We start from the raw sequence: 5,000 nt of genomic DNA, 5'->3' as shown, positions 1-5,000 counted from the left end.
CCTCTTTTTTCACGAAAACAAATTTCTTTTCCTTTCCGTTTTCATGAGGACAGACATCCCCTGTTTTCCTCATTTCACGAAGTCAAACATCTTTTTCTTTCGCGCTGCGTGTGTGTGTGAGTGTGTTTGTGTGTGTGTGTGTGTGTGTGTGTGTGTGTGTGTGCGTGTGTGTGTGTGTGTGTGTATGTGCGTGTGTGTGTGTGTGGGAACCCAAGGGAACCAAAGCTAGAGCAACCTTTTAAAAAAACTGCTAACTCTTTTCGAGGCACTAAGCATCCATAGCAGAGCCCCGCCCCATATCTTTTCTTTCAGGGATGGCACCTTAAGCTCAGGCAGTCCTTTCTGTGGCACCCTAAGCTCATCTACCCCCTTATAGTACACTAACAAAGCAGATGCAAATTAATAAAAAGGAAACAGGAACAAGATCAGCATAACGTGTTTTCCTTTTATCAATTCATATATCTATCTATTCTTGAGTGAGAGAGAAAGGAGATACAGCTGTCTACCTTCCATTTCCCAAATATACTAAACGCAAGACACGGTCTCAGTTTGGGGATCGCTGAGAAAATAGCGTATGCCCATCCACGGAATTGGTTTAAATAGCTTTAAGCAAATCGTAGAACGAAACTAGATCTATTCTAAAGGCAACCTGGGTTCGCAAAGCCGTGGGATGAGTGACTGAGTCGTAATATAAAAAAAAATATAATAAGAATAATAACAATAAGATAATAATAAAAATCAAATAAAAGCTTAGGGAGTCGGTTTTAAATGTTTGTAGAGTAAAACGGTTTTCTGGAAGAAGTTTTATCAGAGATAACAATAACTACTGTTGTTTTTTTTCTTTTTTTCTTTTTTTGCCTTCTTTTCGTATTTTAGGAGTTTTTCCTTTTCTCTCTCTCTCTCTCTCTCTCTCTCTCTCTCTCTCTCTCTCTCTCTCTCTCTCTCTCTCTCTCTCTCTCTCTCTCTCTCTCTCTCTCTTCTTTCTTTCTTTCTATATTCTTTCTTGTTTTCTTTAATTTGTCTATACATTCATTCATTTATTTCCCTTCTCTCTTTCAGGTTAATTACATGCCTAACGCGTCCTTCATTCACGCTTAAACTGAGCGTGGGAGACATGACGTAAGTGAATGTTTACGTTGCTAATTGACGAAATTCAGAAGAAAAAAAAACAGATGTCGGTGATTAATTAAAAGTATAAACCATCAATGACGTGATATCGATTTAAAATTTCATAATCGGCCAACACGTGTTGCTGAGCGAGATGCTAATACGTAACCTATATTGGTCTTAATCAGGCAGCCACACACTCGCTGTCTTCGTCTTGGGCTTAGCTCGTTTATATATATATATATATATATATATATATATATATATGTATATATATATATATATATACATATATACATATATATATACATATATATATATATACACATACAAATATACATACATACATACATACATACATACATACATACATACATACATACATACATACATATATATATATATATATATATATATATATATATATATATATATATACACATATATGTATGCATGTATGTATGTATTTATGTGTGTATGTATGTGAGTGTGTGTATGTATATGTATATATATATATATGTATATATAGATAGATAGATAGATAGATAGATAGATAGATAGATAGATAGATAGATAGATAGATAGATAGATAGATAGATAGACAGATAGATAGAAAGATAGATAGATAGATAGATAGATGTATGTGTGTGTGTGTGTGTGCATGCATGTATGTATGTATGCATGCATGTGTATATGCATGTATGTATATATGCATGTGTGCATCTAAGCGTGTGGGACAATCCACCAATCACAGCCAGAATCGTCGCAGATCGCATAAATTCCTTGATATCCAGATAATACCAAGCGACACAGGATCAGCCAACATCCTTTCTCGCAAATATCAACTCAAAAAAAGCAGTGACTGAACATGAATGCTTCCTGGGAATTGCCTTTCGACTCGAGGGCAAAATATTTCTTTTCTTTTCTTTTCTTTTCTTTTCTTTTCTTTTTACTTTTGGATTTTAAAGTAGTATGTAAAGTAGATGGTGTTATGTTATATATATACAAAAAAATCTCTATTCTTCTATCAATTTTCAACTATTCATATATTTCTTCTAAATTTGTTTCTTTCTCTCTATTCGTCTCTCTGTCTATTTATCTATTAGTTTGTGTACCTTCTTAGTTTATCTATCTTTCAACCTATCTATCTATCCATTTATCTTCCTGTCTGATCTATCTATCTATCTATTTACCTATCTATCTCTGTAACACACACACACACACACACAAATACACGTCCTCCCCTCCCCCCTCCACATACATACACAGAGCCACGCCCACACTCCCCCACACCCATCCACGCCCACACCCCCTCTCCCCCCACACACATTCACGCCCACACCCCCTTTCCCCCCCCCCACCGTGCCCAGACAAGCACACCGTCGCCACCCGCCCCAGCGTAACCCGAAGGGTGCTCGGGCGAAGGGCCTCGCGGACGACGACGGGCTAGTGATCCGTCGGCGCCGCCCTCACACGTGGCCCACGACAGGTGTCATGGCAAGGGAGGGCGGGGTACAGGGGGGAGGGAGGAGGGGGGAGGGAATGTATAAGGGGGAGGGAGAAAGGGGAGGGGGTGTACAAGGGGGAGGGAGGAGGGGGAGGGGGTGTACAAGGGGGGAGGGAGGAAGGGGTAGGGACGGCCCACACACGCCTGTAAATCCCCCAGATGGCGCGCGCTGACGTCAGGAACAGCTCACATCTGCTTGATCGTATGCATTAGGCTGGGGTGACGTCACGCCGCGGGACATCTGTTCGGCGACAAGTTTGATCAAAACACCTGCCGGCGACCTTGGCGAGAGGGAGGGGCGGGGGGGCGGGGTGTCACGTCGTCGCCGTCGGTTTGTCTGCGATTTCCCCCGTCGTGGGTCTCTGCCTCGGCCTCGCCCTCTGTGCCTTCGTCGGGTGAAGGGTCAATGGGCTGTCGCAGCTGTGGGCGTTTGCTTGTGGGAGAGGGATGTTGCTTGTATGTGTGTGTGGGGGGGGTCTGTTTATTTTGTGTTTGTTTGTGTGTCTGTTCGTTTGTATGTGTGTGTGTGTGTGTGTGTGTGTGTGTGTGTGTGTGTGTGTGTGTGTGTGTGTGTGTCCGTTTGTGTGTGTGTGTGTGTGTGTGTGTGTGTGTGTGTGTGTGTGTGTGTGTGTGTGTGTCCGTTTGTGTGTTTGTGTGTGTGTGTGTGTGTGTGTGTGTGTGTTTCTGTGTGTGCCAATGGTCGTATTCATTATGTGCATCTGGCGCCTGTGTATCTGTATGCCTGTGTGTCTCTATGCGTCTTTCTGTCTGTGTGTCTCTATGCGTCTGTCTGTCTGTGTGTCTCTATGTGTCTGTCTGTCTGCAGGTTTCTATGTGCCTATATGTCTGTGTCTCTATGTGTCTACCTGTTTGTGTGTCTCTGTGTCTATCTGTCTGTGAGTCTCTATGCGTCTAGCTGTCTGTGTGTCTCTGTGTCTATCTGTCTGAGTCTATGTGTCTAGCTGTCTGTGTGTCTCTGTGTCTATCTGTCTGTGTCTATATATATGTCTATCTGTCTATGTGCCTCTATACGTCTATCTGCTTGCGTGTCCCTATATATCTATCTGTCTGTGTTATGTGTCTATCTGTTTTTGTGTCTCTATATGTCTATCTCTCTGAGTGCCTCTATATATATATATATCTGTCTGTGTTTTTGTGTCTCTACATGTCTATCCCTGTGCCTCTATGTGCCTGCCTGTACGTATGACTGTGTGTACGTACCCAGCTGCATGTGCGTATGTGTGTGTGTGTGTCCATCTGACAGCAATACTAACACTGTAGCGGCTCACTAATTGCCTGATGTCGAGAAAAAATACACACGAGTTGCTCCAAGTGGCCGCTATTAACGAAAGAAGGCCAGGTTGCCTGTGATGTTACTAAGATTAGAAGAAAAGCAAGATTAAATATTTCCTCAGTAAGGGAAAATAGGTAAATATATGAATGGTGGAGTAGTAAAAAACGTGGATGTAAAGAGAAAATTACGTTATGATTGAAAAGAGCAAGATGGAATATTAGATAAAATAGATAGATAAAAGATTTAAATGAAGAAATAGATAAATAAACAAAATCAATAAATATGAAGAAGAAAAATTCACACTGTTTAATGTTTGATATATAAATATTCCCCAAATCAAGCAAAAAAAAAAAAAAAAAAGATTAGAACGCTTTTTTTTTTTTTTCTTTCTTTTTTTGAATCACGCGATCTTTATTCTTTCAAAAAAAAACTGTCAAAAAATCTTTTACATCCTCCATTACCTTCTTCTAATGAGGCTCTGAGGTTTGAAAAAAAAAGATAATGAATGGTTAGTCTCCACTAATAATGAGTTAATAGCCTATAAAGGTAACTGCATTTCTTCACCGAGCGATCTGGCGCCGGGGAGGGAGGAAGCCAGCTGTTGAAGGATTTATTTTCTTATGTGAAAATGATGTTTATTTATGTGCGAATGTGACTGGTTTATTTTTTCATGTGAAAAAGATGTTTATTTATTTGCGAATAGGAATGGCTTTCTGTTTTTTCTTTCTTTCTTTTTTTTTTTGGGGGGGGGGGGGGAGGGGGGTATGGTGAAAATGATGTTTATTTATCTGCAAATACGAACGGGTTTTCTTTTTTTGTTGTTGTTGTTGTGTGTGGTTTTATGGTAAAATTGATATTTATTAATAAGCGAATATGACAGGTTTATTGTATTTTTGTTTATTATTCTTGTAGTGAAAAAAAATGTTTATTTACTAGCGAATTTGACAGGTTTTTGCCTTTTTTATCGCGATAAAGACGCTTATCCATTTGCGAATGTTTTGTCGTTGCTGTTGCTATTTTGTTTCCTTTATTGCGGGTGTTTTTTGTTTTTTTTAGATAAGAAACGAAAAAATAAGAAAATTCGCCCCTTTC

The sequence above is a fragment of the Penaeus chinensis genome, chromosome 7 (genome assembly GCF_019202785.1).
Source record: "Penaeus chinensis breed Huanghai No. 1 chromosome 7, ASM1920278v2, whole genome shotgun sequence".
In the NCBI taxonomy this organism is placed as follows: Eukaryota; Metazoa; Arthropoda; class Malacostraca; order Decapoda; family Penaeidae; genus Penaeus; species Penaeus chinensis.
Note: the sequence above shows the minus strand (reverse complement) of the source record.